Genomic DNA, 17,792 nt, shown 5'->3' with positions numbered 1-17,792 from the left:
TATACATTCCTTAATACTGGTATAATTTCAAAAAGAATTGAAATGCTAAATATCCATAAAGGGTAGATTTATATATACACATTGTGAATTTTAGATTTACTCCACCCTGCTTAGTCTAACAAAGTAGGAATGTCTACACCCCTACCTAAGGATTAAGTGTTGAGAAGGATGGCCTATGACAGACATGTGCTAGCAAATGAAAATCAGAAACAACTGAAAGATCCCCTGGACTGTCCTAAGTCAAGCTTAAGCTACCATTGGTACATGTGAGACAAATGAAGTAATGTAAAAAAAGTCTATATATTTTGCATCACTTACTCTCTCCAGGCTCTTTTTGTGAAGAGGTGGCTCTGGCTCTTCTAGCGGAGAGGTAGCTGGTGGCAGTGTGCTGAGCATCTTGGCATCTTGGCATGGCTGTAGCTATTGTCCGGGTTTAGCAGTGAGCATCCTTGATACAGTAACTGGAAGAAGCTTAATATCGTAGGTCAGGTGAGGCATCTTCTCTGAGTTCTCTTGGAGTTTAGGCTGATTCTTTTTTTCCCTTTGCCTCCTAAAAATGCCATCCTCCTAGGAGGCCCCTCATCTTGGAGGAGGCCTCATGGCTGGAAAGTCTCTGAACTCCCCTTGGCTCAGGCTAAGCCAGAGATATCCTATACCCTTTTCCCTCTTTCTTCTTCTTAATTCCTTCCCTCTATATTAATTAAACTGCCATAAAATTGCCAAACTGACTTGAGTATTTTATTTGAGATTTGAATTAATCCCTGGTGACCATAAGGATAATATATTAGTCAAAACCCCTTACAACATGAATATACACATGTGAATTCATGTGATAATTCTGAGATATATATATGTGTATATCTACATTTTTGTATGCATACTCATGTGTTTGGAAGAGGAATAAAGATTTTATAAAAACAGAATTGTTTTTCTTTTTTCTTTCAAGTCAATAACCAGACAATAAATGACAGAAAACGATTCATCAATAACTTGGTTTTCCATCTCACACTATATTCCAAAGTAAAGTCAAATGGATACATGATTTAGAAAAAAAGGATAGAACCATAAACAAGAGAAGTATAGAATGATTTGCATGTCGACAAGATAAGAATATAAAAAACATCATGAGATATAAAGTAGATATTTTTGACTATGTTAAATGAAAAAAGGTTTTGCACAAACAATGCCAATGCAACCAAGATTAGAAAGAAAAGAACAAACTGGAAGAAAGACTATTATAGAAAGTTGTCTCTGAGAAAGACAACATTTTTGAAATATTCAGAGAACTGAACCAAATTTGTAAGAATTCACATGCTCCAGTTGACAAGTGGTCAAAAGTTATGAACAGAAATTAAAGATAAAGAAATTGAAACAATCTTTAGTTATATGAAACAATCATCCAAATCATTAATTTGAGACTAAAGTAAATTAAAACAACTCTGAAGTACCACCACACAACTATCTGACTAGCTACTATGACAAATGAAGGAAAATGATAAATATTGGAGGAGATATGGAGAAATTGGGACACTAATACACTGTTGGAGAAGACGTGATACAGCCATTTTGAAAAGCAATTTAGAATCATACCCAAATGGCCATGAAACTATGCATATATCAGCAATACCACCAATAGGTTTGTATTCCTGACCCCACCCCCCAAAAAAAAAATCCAAGATAGGGGAAAGTGAACTACTTGTACAAAAATAATTATGGTAGTTCTTTTTGTGATAGCAAAGAACAGGAAATTGAAATGATATCCATTAAAGGAGGAATGGTTGAACAAATTGTTAAATATAACTGTAATGGAATGCTATTGTATTATTAGAAATGAAAAGATGATCCCCCAAACCTGGAAAGATTTAAATGAAATGATCTAAATTGAAGTGAGCAGAACTTTGCACCCAATAATAGCAATAAAGTATGATGACTAACTGTGAAGAATTTAACAGTCAGGTTGTGTGATGGATAGAGTACAGGATCTGGAGTCAGAAAGACTCAAGTTCAAATTTAGACTCAGATACTCACTATCTGTGTAACCCTGAGCAAATCATTTAATCTTTACCTTCCTCAGTTTTCTCATCTGTAAAATGGATATAATAATAGCAATTATGTCCCAGGATGTTGTGAGATAATTTGATAATATTTGCAAAGTGCTTAGCATGGTGCCTCACATATTAAATATTAGCTATAATATTGATAATAATGATTATTGTGTGTATCCCCTAATTCCAATCTGACTCAAACTAAATTGAAAGATTAAAAACATGATTTTTTTCAATAAATATCCATTCAGTTACAATTATATTTCATCCATTGTTGTTGCCCAGGTATATCCAACTCTTTTGTGACCTCATTGGAGGTTTTCGTGGCAGAGATACTAGAGCCATTTCCTTCTCCAGCTTATTTTACAGATGAGAGAACGGAGACAAACAAGATTAAGTGCCCACTTTCATGGGCTGTATATGAATTTAGATCTTCCTGAGTCAGGCTTGGGACTCTGTCCACTGCACCACCTACCTGCTGAGTTACAGGTAAAAAGCAAGAGTCCCCAATAGCTCTAGAGCATCTGTTTGTGCCTCTGAGAAAATGATCCTTGAAATACGTTTGTTCTGATCTTCCAGAAGGAAGACTTCGCTACTTTAGTACTACAGAAATACATAACAAAAGCAACACACTTGAACAACAGTCACTGACTCCCTTTAGTCTCTGTCACCAACTTAACTACACTATAATTTTCAAAAGAACATCAAGAGTGGGATTGGAGAAAGACTGACGGGAACTGAGCTGTCTTGTCTCTCCAACTTCACTCAATTCCTTGGAGGCTGTTCTAAATTGATCTCCTAGGAATGGTATCCTTGGACCAGGTATATGATAAGAATTAAATGGAATCATCTAACCATAACTCGGATAAGCTTTAAACTGAAGGATGCAATAGATAACAATTTAAAAGAGGGACTTAAAATGCTGAGAGACTTTCCCAAGGTCCAGAGAAGCTGACTAATTTGTCTAAAGTCACACAGGCTGTAAAAGACCCCAGATACAAACACAAGTCCTAAGTATTTGTTGAATTTTTTGAATGCACTCAACATGTGTCCAAGCTCTGGATATCCCAAGTGCATATGAGAACCTATTTAGTCTCCTCAAGTTAGTTAAATTTAGTATATGATGCAGAAATTAGGTGTTTATACGTGTTGCCTTAGAATATGGTCGGTCAATCTAGCTGCTACTAATAGAAATTGTTGATTTTATTTTTTAATGAAGTAAATTACTTTAATCCATGAAAAATGCTTAAAACAATTAATTGATAAAACTATTAAAAAGCTATTATATATCGTATTTTGCTAAATGCTGGGGATAAAAAAGAGACAAAAGGCAGTCTTTGTTGTCAAGGAATTCACAATTCCATGGGGGCAACAGCATATAAACAAATGTATACAAAGTAAGCTATATACAAGATGAGTAGAAAATAATTACCTGGGGACGTACTAGAATTAAGACCTTAAATACGGCATTACATAGAAGGCAGGATATTAGATGGGACTTAAAGAAAACCAGGGAATAAATAGAATGGAGAATGGAAAGAATTTCAGGACTGGGTGACAGAGAAAATGCTGAGAATTAGTGTGCCCAACTAGGGGAATGTCCAGGAAGGCAATGTCCCCGGATTAAAGACTACAGGTAAGATGTAAAACCTGGGGAAAAAAGTAGGAAAGGGTTATGAAGGGTTTTGAATGCAAAATAAAACTCTTTACTTTTGGTGTTGAAAACAAATAGGGAACCATTGTAATTTACTTAGGAGGGAGGATGACATACCAGCACCTACCCTTTAGGAGGATCACTTTAGTGGATGAACAAAGGATAGAGTAGAGTGAGAAGGGGACATGAGTGGGGCAGATGCACCAGAATTTTGTTACAATAATCCAGGCAAGCGCTGATGAGGACCCATACCAAAATGGTGGCAATATTGGAGGAGAGAAGGGACCATTCATATCAAGAGATGTTGTAAAGGTGAAAATGACAGGTCTTGCCAATACTATGGAAATGGAGGAGCACTTCAGAGACAGTCAGGAGTCTGGGATGACTCCTAGGTTGAGAGCCTGAGGGACTGGGGAGATGGTGTTATCCTTTACAATAAAAGGGAAGGAAAGAGAGTAAGAGGGCTTATGGGGGAGGGATAATGAGTTTATTTTGAATATGTTGGAGTTAAAGATGTCTACTGGAAATACAATTCAAGATTTCTGGAAGGCACTGGAGATACAAGATTGGATGTCAGTAGAGAATGTGCCAGAAGACAGGGAAAGATTAAAAATAAGTGAGTGAAGAAGGTTGGAGGGGTAGGGAAGGATTGGTCTTTTGGAGAAGATAGGATGGAATAGGATCACTTGGCAAAGAAGAGGATTGGAGATCAATGCAATAGGATATGGAAGGTCAATGGTCAAACGATCAGATCAGATGGGAGCTCCTACTTCACAATGCTTCATCTCTCCAAATTCTCCAACAATACTAAATTTCTACTCCTTTACCCTTCTTAATTTATGGAGAATATGAGTTCTCCAAGGCAAGCTCTTTCAGACCTTAACTTGTAAAAAAGGCTCTAAGTATGGGGATGCATTTTGTTTGTATTTTAGAACCAGCCCAGGGAAATTCAAATAGACATCACTGGAAGGTTTATTAGCAATTATTGATCCCCTCACCACCACCTACAACATGCAGCAGACTATGTCCTACCTAAGGCAGAGAGAAATTACACCACACTAAAATCTTTGATGTTTAAAGTATTAAAGTAAACCATTTTTTTCATAGTCTTAAAAATTGTTTCCTGTTAAGCATATCTAATTTCCCAGGCAAAAGTTCATTCCCATAAAATGTCTGAAGATCCATGTTTTCATCACATTTATTGGTCAATGAGGGTCCTGTGCTCACTGATTGGTTCTTTGTGAACTTGATGACCTTTTAAACTGTATATAATTTACTTAGCACAGGGGCAAGTCCAAGCACACTTAGGCTCGTTATCCTAGCTTTATGTTTACTTCTCTGGGCTCCTATGTGCCTTCACAGATTTAAATTAAAGGACTTCTCATAAGATATTAGACAAGTCATGCCCTTATTTGTGAAGGTCATGCTTCTGTCACGATCTTAGTTAATCCATCCACTTAGGGTCAAATCATTTCCCCAGAGTCATGGCCCATGAAAACATGAAACATTTTCCCCAAATCTGTTCTAGCCTTCCTAAAGATATGGTTTATGTAGAATAGAGAGGACTTTAAAATGTGTACTTCTATTCAGTGTCTATGAACCAAACGTTTCTTTAGGCACAAACCTGAAATACTGCCTTATAAGAAAGTTGAGGCTATTTAACACTTTCATGAGTTGACAAAGTTTTATTGAATATCATCTGTGTCCAAATTATAGTACCTCAAAGAATTCTCAGCAATGTAGAACAGGGGAAATAAAAATAATGTGGATCTAAAAATGAGATTTTTCTTTATTTCCCACTCTCTAGTCCAAGCAGAGATTTCTTTTTTTAAAGCATTGTATATATGGAAAAAGAAAGCACCATTATTGCACATTTTAAAATTGGGGAACATATTTATTTGCCTAATGCCTTATAGATATAGTTCATGAAAAGTTCATCCATATGAAAAATAAAGGCCTTTAATGCTGCCAAAATCAGTATGGAAGATTGGCAAATAAAAATGGATCTGAAGGAGATCGTATCTTACTCATAAAGACAAAAGCTTGACCATTATGCTATATCTACTTCTCACTTTCAGATTGGATTACAGTTGTAACATATTACTTTGGAAACACTTCTAAACTGAAATTGTTTTTAAAAGTATGACAAACCACTGGTTGGTGAGAATGAGTCAACACTGTCACTCTTTCTGACATAGGCTACTAATCATTACAGTTTTTACTCATTATATTTCATGGTGAAAGTACATAATCTACATAACTGAAAAAGAAATATTGGCTTATAATCTCCCACATTAAAAAAATAAGCCTACTTTATGGTTTGAAAAACTCCCCAAAATGATATTTTATATCATTTCTCTGAACAGATAATGGAGTTCTGAATGAAGCGAAAAATTAGGCTTTTCTGGAATAAATCAAAGAAGTACAAAGTAGACCTGCCTAAGAACATTTTCTATATTTCGAATTCCTAGATCCACAGTGATCAGGAATCTAAAATAATCTTTATTTTTAAAACTATCTCTTCAATTCTTTGAAGAAAAATCTGAAGCCTTCTAGATTATATCCCATTGCCTCATCTTCATGAATTCAAATCTGGCCACAGACACTTAATAGTTATGTGATTGTGGACAAGTCACTTAACCCTTTTTGCCTCAGTTTCCTCATATGTAAAATAACCTTGAAAATGAAATGGCAAAACCACTCCAGTATGATTCACCCCCCGAAATGAGGTCACAAAATCATAACTGAAATAACCAAATAACAATTTCTTACTTTTTTTCTCTCTCTTAAATCTTTATCTTCCATCTTATAATCAATACTGTGTATTGGTTCCAAGGCAGAAAGGCAGCAAGAGTCAGGCAATAGTAATTAAATCATCTGCTCAGGGTCATACAGCCAAGACTTACCTGAGGACTTTTTTGATTTAGGAACTCTAGTTCCTAGGCCTGGCTTTCAATCTGATTTACCCAATAATTTATGAATATATAATTTTCATATTCCCAACTTAGTAATTTATAACTTTAAAAATATTTCATAAGAAAGGGGAGGAGGGAGAAAACAGTGTAGGAGAAACCAACATGAAAATGTCTGATTGTGTATTCAGTAGTTCACACTCATTGTTAACCACCCCTAGAGTGAAGGGAGGAAGATGCATTGTCATCTCTTTTTGAGGTCCAAGTATGATTATATTAGGTTTGATTTCATTTGTTGACATTTTGGTTTACATTTTTGAGGAAATTTGCATTTTATTTAGGATAATTCTGTTTATTTCACTCATTTATATCCATTTTAAGTTTTTCTATACCTTTCTGAATTCATCATAAGAAGCATTTCCTGGAGTATAATGATATTCCATTGAATTACTGTATCATAATTTGTTTACTCATTCCCATCCCTTTTGTTTTTGGATCTTCGTTACCTAAACAAAGCAAAAAACTTCAGAAGTGTGGAGTTAGAACACAAGAAATATTTTCAGATTTATGGTACCTTCCTATCTTTCAACTCCTAGAGGAATATTGGTAGACTTGAAATTTCTCAAACAAAAGATGTTCATTTCAACTAGGATTACAAACTTTTTTCTAGAACAGTTGGACTAATTCACAGGTCCACCAATAGTTTATTACTGTGCCTGTTTTCTCAAAGCCTCTTTAATATTGACTATCTCTATCTTTTTCAAGTTTGTGAATATATATTTTTATAGCCCACAAACTATTATTTTAATTGTTTGGTAAAGTCCATCTATAAAAGTATTTGGAACAAGTTTTCTTATTGTTGTCATTGTTCTATGATAGGTCTTTCCAAAGGGTTCAAGATCATTTTCTGAAATTAGATTGTTTATAAATACTTTTCATCTTCTGTTATTTTGACTATTTTATTTGTTTTATATAAACATTCATTTCTTTTAAAATTTGTTGACCGCACCTTCTACCTAAATATTGACAATCTTTGGAGATATATACCTCCTCTCTCTAGGGAAAAGCTATGTTCCAAGGAGATGGAACTCTCTCAAAGAACATTTTTTTACTTTGAATATCCCCTGCCTAATCATTCATTCAAATGAAGCATGAAGTAAAGCACTTATATTCCTTAAAATAGAAAACTTTTTCTTTCTATTACTTCATTCTTTCATGATACTCTCTCTTTTCACCCCCAGGAGGCAAAATCTATATTATCCTCATCTAAGTCTCATTTACATCTCTATTTGTCTTAATTATCTTATTAAACAATATCCTATATTCAAAGTGACTAAAACAGTATAAATAAAACAAAAACATGACAATAATACCCAATATACTTTGATAGCCTTCATCTTTATATTGATTTCTCTCAATTATTTAACTTTGCTGACAACTCTTTCCTTTTCGATCCCTGTTCTTTTGGGGGGTTCTGTGATATTTGGGTCATTGTTTCCTTCTTATGCATTGGAGCAATATCATCTCTAATGTCTGGCTCATTGTATATAGAGATACACTAGGTTGTGTCCTGACCTCTTAATATGAGCAGAATGCAACTCAGAGGAGAGCTAAGAATAAGAACCTTCTTCCCTTCTTTATGAAAGTATGGTATTAAGTGCATGAAATGATAAATAGTAAATTCTTGATATGTTGGCTAGTTTTGTTGAACTTTTTTTTCTTTTGACCCAACACTAAATTGCCCATTTCTTAAAAAACCCTTCTCTCCAAGTTGTTCTATATTTCCTTTGAATATTCGATTTAATTGATATCTTCCATTCCTTATTTGGAAGATGAGCAGAAATATACTCCCTCTATCTATCCATAAACCTTAAAGCTCAAGCTGGTGGTGGTGGTGATTCAATGATATGCTGGTAATTTAAAAAAAAAAACCTACTTAAGAGAAGAAGAAGAAAAAAATTGTCAGAGTTGGATACAAGTGAAAGGAATGGACAAATACCTCCTCAAAGGGAATGCTGTTCCTACCTTACATGTATACTTGAGATTTAGTGCCCTGTTCCTAATTGCCTTTATTTACTTTTGTGTAAACCTGGCCATTTGCTCATCCTCCTTCCCAAGAGAACATGAGCACATCCAGAGAGGGCACGGGATATATTACTTTTGTGTTTGGAAAACCAACAACTAGCGGAATGTCTATGATATATTAAATATTAAAAAATGTTGTTGCATTATATTCATTTTTTTTTAAATATATTTTATTTGATCATTTCCAAGCATTATTCGTTAAAGACATAGATCATTTTCTTTTCCTCCCCCCCACCCCCCATAGCCGACGCGTAAGTCCACTGGGCATTAGATGTTTTCTTGATTTGAACCCATTGCTTTGTTGATAGTATTTGCATTAGAGTGTTCATTTAAAGTCTATCCTCTGTCATGTCCCCTCAACCTCTGTATTCAGGCAGTTGCTTTTTCTCGGTGTTTCCACTCCCATAGTTTATCCTTTGCTTATGAATGGTGTTTTTTTTTTCTCCTGGATCCCTGAAAGTTGTTCAGGGACATTACACCACCACCAATGGAGAAGTCCATTACGTTCGATTATACCACAGTGTGTTTGTCTCTGTGTACAATGTTCTCCTGGTTCTGCTCCTCTCGCTCTGCATCACTTCCTGGAGGTTGTTCCAGTCTCCATGGAACTTCTCCACTTTATTATTCCTTTGAGCACAATAGTATTCCATCACCAACATATACCACAGTTTGTTCAGCCATTCCCCAATTGATGGGCATCCCCTCGTTTTCCAGTTTTGGGCCACCACAAAGAGTGCAGCTATGAATATTTTTGTACAAGTCTTTGTGTCCATTATCTCTTTGGGGTACAGACCCAGCAGTGCTATGGCTGGGTCAAAGGGTAGATATTCTTTTGTCGCCCTTTGGGCATAGTTCCAAATTGCCCTCCAGAATGGTTGGATCAGTTCACAACTCCACCAGCAATGAATTAATGTCCCTACTTTGCCACATCCCCTCCAGCATTCATTACTTTCCTTTGCTGTTATGTTAGCCAATCTGCTAGGTGTGAGGTGATACCTCAGAGTTGTTTTGATTTGCATCTCTCTGATTATAAGAGATGTAGAACACTTCTTCATGTGCTTGTTAATAGTTTTGATTTCTTTATCTGAGAACTGCCTTTCCATTTCCCTTGCCCATTTATCAATTGGAGAATGGCTTGATTTTTTGTACAATTGATTTAGCTCATTATAAATATGAGTAATTAAACCTTTGTCAGAGGTTTCTATGAAGATTTTTTCCCAATTTGTTGTTTCCCTTCTGATTTTAGTTATATTGGTTTTGTTTGTACAAAAGCTTTTTAGTTTGATGTAGTCAAAATTATTTATTTTACATTTTGTGATTCTTTCTATATCTTGCTTGGTTTTAAAGTCTTTCCCCTCCCAAAGGTCTGACATGTATACTATTCTGTGTTTACCCAATTTACTTATGGTTTCCTTCTTTATGTTTAAGTCACTCACCCATTTTGAATTTATCTTGGTGTAGGGTGTGAGGTGTTGATCTATTCCTAGTCTCTCCCACACTGTCTTCCAATTTTCCCAGCAGTTTTTATCGAATAGTGGATTTTTGTCCCAAAAGCTGGGATCTTTGGGTTTATCGTATACTGTCTTGCTGAGGTCGTTTTCCCCCAGTCTATTCCACTGATCTTCCTTTCTGTTTCTTAGCCAGTACCAAATTGTTTTGATGACTGCTGCTTTGTAATATAGTTTGAGGTCTGGGACTGCAAGGCCCCCATCATATGTGTTTTTTTTCATTATTTCCCTGGATATCCTTGATCTTTTGTTCTTCCAAATGAACTTTGTTATGGTTTTTTCTAAATCAGTGAAGAAGTATTTTGGTAGTTCAATGGGTATGGCACTAAATAGATAAATAAGTTTGGGTAGGATGGTCATTTTTATTATATTGGCTCGTCCTATCCATGAGCAGTTAATGTTTTTCCAATTGTTCAAGTCTAGTTTTAGTTGTGTGGCGAGTGTTTTGTAGTTGTGTTCATATAGTTCCTGTGTTTGTCTTGGGAGATAGATTCCTAGGTATTTTATTTTGTCTAAGGTGATTTTGAATGGGATTTCTCTTTCTAGTTCTTGCTGCTGAGCTGTGTTGGAGATATATAGAAAAGCTGATGATTTATGTGGGTTTATTTTGTATCCTGCAACTTTGCTAAAGTTGTTGATTATTTCAATTAGCTTTTTGGTTGAATCTCTAGGATTCTTTAAGTAGACCATCATGTCATCCGCAAAGAGTGATAACTTGGTCTCCTCCTTGCCTATTCTGATGCCTTCAATTTCTTTATCTTCTCTAATTGCTACTGCTAGTGTTTCTAGTACAATGTCAAATAGTAGAGGTGATAATGGGCATCCTTGTTTCACTCCTGATCTTATTGGGAATGCATCTAGTTTATCCCCATTGCAGATGATATTAGCTGTTGGTTTTAGATATATACTGTTTATTATTTTTAGGAATGACCCTTCTATTCCTATGCTTTCTAGTGTTTTTAATAGGAATGGGTGTTGTATTTTATCAAAGGCTTTTTCTGCATCTATTGAGATAATCATGTGGTTCTTGCTAGTTTGCTTGTTGATGTGGTCAATTATGTGGATGGTTTTCCTAATGTTGAACCAGCCCTGCATCCCTGGTATGAATCCTACTTGATCATGGTGAATGATCCTTCTGATCACTTGCTGGAGTCTTTTTGCTAGTATCCTATTTAAAATTTTTGCATCTATATTCATTAGGGAGATTGGTCTATAGTTTTCTTTCTCTGTTTTTGACCTGCCTGGTTTTGGAATCAGTACCATGTTTGTGTCGTAAAAGGAGTTTGGTAGAACTCCCTCTTTGCTTATTATGTCAAATAGTTTGTATAGTATTGGGGTTAATTGTTCTCTGAATGTTTGATAGAATTCACAGGTGAATCCATCAGGCCCTGGGGATTTTTTCTTAGGAAGTTCTTTGATGGCTTGATGGATTTCAATTTCTGATATGGGATTGTTTAAGAATTCTATTTCCTCTTCTGTTAGTCTAGGCAGTTTGTATTTTTGTATATATTCATCCATTTCTCCTAAATTGGTGTATTTATTGCCATATAATTGGGCAAAGTAATTTCTAATGATTGCCTTAATTTCCTCCTCATTGGAGGTGCTGTCCCCCTTTTCATCTTTAATGCTGTGAATTTGCTTTTCTTCCTTCCTTTTTTTAATTAGATTGACCAGTACTTTGTCTATTTTGTTTGTTTTTTCAAAGTACCAGCTTCTTGTCTTATTTATTAAATCAATAGTTCTATCACTTTCGATTTTATTAATTTCTCCCTTAATTTTTAGGATTTCTAATTTGGTTTTCTGCTGGGGGTTTTTAATTTGATCGCTTTCGAGTTTTTTCAATTGCATTTCCAATTGATTGATCTCTGCTCTCCCTTGTTTGTTAATATGAGCTTTCAGGGATATGAATTTGCCTCTGATTACCGCTTTGGCTGCATCCCAAAAGGTTTGAAAGGATGTTTCGCCATTGTCATTTTCCTTGATGAAATTATTAATTGTTTCTATGATTTCTTCTTTGGCTAAACGGTTTTGGAGTATCATATTGTTTAATTTCCAATTGGTTTTAGATTTGGTTTTCCATGTACCATTACTAATCATTATTTTTATTGCCTTGTGATCTGAGAAGGCTGCATTCATTATTTCTGCTTTTTTGCATTTGTGTGCTATGTTTCTGTGACCTAATGTATGGTCAATTTTTGTGAATGTGCCATGTGGTGCTGAGAAGAAGGTGTATTCCTTTTTATCCCTATTTATTTTTCTCCATATGTCTATTAATTCTAATTTTTCTAAGATTTCATTCACTTCTTTTACCTCTTTCTTATTTATTTTTTGATTTGATTTATCTAAATTTGATAATGGTTGGTTTAAGTCTCCCACTAGTATGGTTTTATTGTCTATTTCTTCCTTCAATTCTCCTAGTTTCTCCATTAGAAATTTGGGTGCTATATTATTTGGTGCATACATGTTGATTAATGATATTTCCTCATTGTCTAGAGTCCCTTTTAACAAAATATAATTACCTTCCCTATCCCTTTGGATCAGGTCTATTTTTGCATTGGCTTTATCAGATATCATGATTACCACTCCTGCCTTCTTTCTATCAGTTGAGGCCCAGAAGGTCTTACTCCATCCTTTAATTCTGACCTTGTGGGTGTCAACCCGCCTCATGTGTGTTTCTTGAAGACAACATATGGTAGGGTTTTGGATTCTAATCCATTCAGCTATTCGTCTACGTTTTATGGGTGAGTTCATCCCATTCACGTTCAAAGTTATGATTGTCATTTGTGGACTCCCTGGCATTTTGATTGCCTTCCCTAATTCTAACCTTTTCTTCTTCGGCTCTACCTTTTAGTCCAGTGATTTACTTTGAATCAGTCCCCCTTGTCCCCTCCCTTGATGTTTCCCTTTTTACTCCCTCCCTTTTTGTTCCCTCCCCCTCCCCCCTCTCTTTCCCTCCCTTTTTGTTCTCCCTCTCCCCCTCCCCCCCTTGGTTTTCCCTTCTCCTTACCCTTGTTGGGTAAGATAGAATTCAAGATCCCAATGGATCTGGATGTTTTTCCCTCTCAGAGTTGATTTCCCTGAGATTGAGGTTTAAGTAACACCCCCCCCCCTCTCTTCCTCTCCTTCTTATAGGAGTTTTCTTCCCCTCCCCTTCCCCTGTGAATCTTTGTGTGAGAACCATTATTCTATTTGGTCTTTCTTTACCCCCTATTTATACATTACATTTTCCCCACATATTAGTATACATAGGTTGATATAAATGTAGTACTTATAGAAGAGAGTTTGAGTAAAAGAAGATAACATTTTTCCCCTTTCCTTAATATTTACCTTTTCAGGTATTCCTTGCTCTTTGATTTTCGGTATCAAACTTTCCACAGAGCTCTGGTCTTTTCTTTGCAAAAAGTTGGAAGTCTTCTATTTTGTTGAATGCCCATACTTTCCCTTGGAAGTATATAGTCAGTTTTGCTGGGTAGCTGATTCTTGGTTGGAGACCCAGCTCTCTTGCCTTTCTGAAGATCATGTTCCATGCCTTACGATCATTCAGCGTAGAACTTGCAAGGTCTTGTGTGATCCTGATTGGCATTCCTTTATATCTAAATTGTCTTTTTCTGGCTTCCTGTAGGATTTTTTCTTTTGTTTGATAGCTTTGGAATTTGGCAATTACATTCCTGGGAGTTGTCTTTTGGGGGTTTAGTGTAGAAGGTGTTCTGTGAGCTCTGTCAGTGGATGTATTGCCCCCTTGTTCTAGAATCTCTGGGCAATTTTCTTTGATTATATCTTGTATCACCATGTCCAGTTTGGTGTTTATTTCTGGCTTTTCTGGGAGTCCAATTATTCTTAAATTTTCTCTTCTCCCCCTGTTTTCCAGATCTATCACCTTGTCGGTGAGATATTTTATGTTCTCTTCTAATTTCTTGGTGTTTTGGCTTTGCTTTATTAGTTCTTGCTTTAAAGCCTGGTTTTCTTTTACAGTTTGGTCAAACTGGTTTTGTAGATGCGTGAATTTCTTTTGCATCATTTCCCACTTTTCCTCCCAGAGGGCTTCCATCTTTTTGGTCCTTTCTGATTCAAATTCTTCATGGGTTTGTGGAGAGTTTCTATTTCCTTTGGAAGATTTTGGAGAATTTTCTTGTATATCTTCTTCTATCTGCTCTGTATTTTGTATTTTGGCTCCATAGAATGTGTCCAGAGTCGCCCCTTTCTTCTTATTTTTCTTGGTATTTTGGGGCTTCTGTGCTTCTGTGGAATTTGTCATCTCTGAACGTGGAGGATTGGCTTTTCTTGTCTTTGTCTGGTGATCAGTGGCTTTAGTCCTGGGCAGATGTTGGTTCTATGAGCGTTCCCTGGGTTAAACTGAATATGCCTCACTGGAACTGGAATGGAAGGGTCGGACCACAAGGCCACACTCTCCCCCTGGCTCGATTTCCGGAAGTTGCCTTCAGAATCCCTGGCCGTGAGGCTGTTTTGTCGGCCTGCGGGGGGATGGGCTGCCGCTTCCCCAAGCTCCGAGAGCAAGGACTTTCACTGAGACTTGGATAGCAGGATCCAGCCCGTGAGGCTGTCTTGCCCGCCCTGAGGGTTGCTGTTGTTTTGACCAGCTCTCTGCAGCGGAGGCCCCAGGCAGTAACTTTCACCCGGACCGACCAGCTCTTTGCAGCGGAGGCCCTAGGCAGTAACTTTCACCCGGACCTACCGGCTCTCTGCAGCGGAGGCCCCAGGCAGTAACTTTCACCCGGACTGGGACTTGGGTAGAAGACCCTGAGGGTTGTTGTTCCTCAGACCCTGCTCTCTGAGCCCGGCGCGGCTGCCGCTTCCGGGAGCCTTGGACTCTGCGCTCCTACCCCTGAGGTCCGAGGGATCTCGGGTTCTGGCTTTTAAGGGGAGCCGTACCTTTTGAACCGGGTCCAGGTCCAGGAGGAGGGTTCCCAGGGTCTGTGCTGTTGATCGTTTTGAATTTCGGCGCCTTAGGAGCTTCTAGTTTGAGATCGGTCGGGAAGGGTTTTCCAGAGATCTGAACTTCAGCTTTCTCTAAGCCGCCATCTTAACCGGAAGTCCTGCATTATATTCATAAAGCATTATATTGGCTTTTCTTGTTTTCCAGCTTTCTTTTCTTGTTTTTATTAGTGTTTTTTTAATCTAGCTCTTACAGTTCTATGTGGTTGAACATGGTTTCAAAGTAATGTTTCTTAAAGAATTTGAGTCCAGAATAACAAATAGAACTATAATTGCAGTACAGTCTTAGCCTAATGACAGATTGAATCTTAGAGACTAACAGGAGTCAATGAGACATTACTTATGGAGAATCCAAGACCTTTTTCTTTTATATTGGTTTTATTTTGTAAGCCTTGAAAAAATAACACCACACTTACAGAAAACAATTTGTAAATAGAACAGCCAAGGAAAATCTTACATCCATTTATAAGAATAAATACTTGAAATGTGGGAATTCAAAATCAGCAATCAGAATTTGGCAACATAAATTTTCTCAACAGAGCTATGTAGTTTTAAGGCTTTTTTATTGTTAAATGAGCTTCCAGGACATAAAGTTAAAATAGACCTTAGATATCATCTGGTCCAACCAATACGACCTCTTTAATTTATAAATAAGGAAGCAAATGATCTTAAGTAGCTAAAATGTCTTGATCATGCCACTCAGATTATCTTCTTTTACCTTTGGGTTTATCTTTGATGAGAAGTTTTTAAAAGTATATTAACTACAAAGCAAGACTCTGAGGTAACTTTTCATTACCATTTTTTATTGTTACCCTTCCCACATTTCAGTACCCAGTACACACTTAGGAAAGATTACATTGAGAGACAGCTAGATTGGCACAATGTACATAGAAATAGCGATTGCCAGATGCAACATTACTATATTACTATCCTTAATATCATCCAGGGAGAGGTAGACACCATACAGGTCCACAAAAGCCTGTAAAGGATCTGGGAATAAAAGTCATCCAACTTTATCCTTTGAGGCATAGCAAATGCACCGTAGCATTATTTCAGAAGTCACCATGTCTGCCATCTGCCCGTCGAATCAGTGGACTAGTAATGGCCAACCAGAGCAGTATCTCCTCTCTGTTTGGAAACACGTGCCATCGTTGCGATAAGCTGGTGAAGGGAGAAGCCTTCCTGGACCAGTTCCATGAGGAGAACATCTTCAAGGAGAAGTTTGATGAGCTGAACATATTGAAAAAGATTGTACAGAAGCTCATCGATGGGTATCATGCTGTCACCAGGTCCAATGATGTCTCCTAGAAAACTCAAGAGCAGTGATCTCTTGACTACTAAATATACAGTGGCTCCTATGTTGCATAGATTTCAGTGTGTGGGCCATGGTGATCTAGTCTCTCTTCAATCTCTTCAGTGGCCTTGGGACCTTCAGCATGGACATATCAGCTTTATTTCTTCCATTCACCATTCCTTTACCCTGTTTAAGGATGCATGAAGATTAAATTAACTCCTCTACTCTGATTGTGAAGATTAAATTAAATCTGCCCTGTCCATTTTTAGAATTAATCACCAAAAGTGTATACTTCCCATTCACACTTGAGTGGGGGAGGTCTGTGACCCACATCTGTGAAAGTGGGTGATGAATCAAAATCAATGGACTGCCTTCTGGGCAGTCCTAAGCAAAGCTTTAGCTGTAATTGGTCCATGTAAAGTGGAGGAAAGTCACAGGAAGTGACAAAAGGGAATGGTCATTAAAAATACCAAGAACTTCCTGTGAGGGGTCATTTGGGTCTTTCATCTTCCACTTGACTTTGGAGGAGCTCTGACTGAGGATCTTGGACTGTTTCTACTTTCCTAAAAACTACTGCATGGGGTGAGTAAAAAAGGCTGGCTCCTTTCCAGGATTTTCTGAAGGGACCAGCCTCAGGAGAGACCTACCCTCTTGAGAGAGGCTTCCTGCATCCCCAGATCCTCTGCTCAAGGCTGAGGCCTCTCCAGCTAAGGACTAATTAGCCCTGGCTGGTTTGAGCCTTAGGTGGGAGGAAAATATTTAGTGCTTAGGCTATATATCTTACCCTATCCAAATTGCTAAAAAATCATTTTGGAATTGATTAAAATTCCTGGTGACTCTACTCTTGAATAATCCAGTCTAACACTAACCTTACATTTCTACTCCTTACATTACACATGTGAAAAAATTTAACAGTGCAATTATATAGTCTCCTTTTGGATTGACCATCTCCTATAAAACACTAAATGGGGGAAAAAAGGAAGACCTGAGTTCAAATCCTGTCTGACTCCAGTTGTGACCAGCTGCGTGACCTTGGGCAAGTTATTTAACCTGAGTTTCCTAGACTATAAATGGGAATAATGATATTACCTTCTTTGGTCACAGGTTTGAGGTCACAGTTCATTGTAAACATTTAAGTACATCTACATATATATGAGCTATTCTAATATACTTGGGGTAGAGCAGTAACTAGCAATTTTTTGAAGACAGACCATTTGATATTGAATGTAGCTAAGCCATGCAGTAGATAGAATGCTGGACCTGCCATCAAGAAGACTCATCTTCATGAATCCAAAGTTGGCCTCAGACCCTTAATAACTGTGTAACCCTGGGAAAGTCACT

The sequence above is a fragment of the Monodelphis domestica genome, chromosome 8, assembly GCF_027887165.1.
Source record: "Monodelphis domestica isolate mMonDom1 chromosome 8, mMonDom1.pri, whole genome shotgun sequence".
In the NCBI taxonomy this organism is placed as follows: Eukaryota; Metazoa; Chordata; class Mammalia; order Didelphimorphia; family Didelphidae; genus Monodelphis; species Monodelphis domestica.
Note: the sequence above shows the minus strand (reverse complement) of the source record.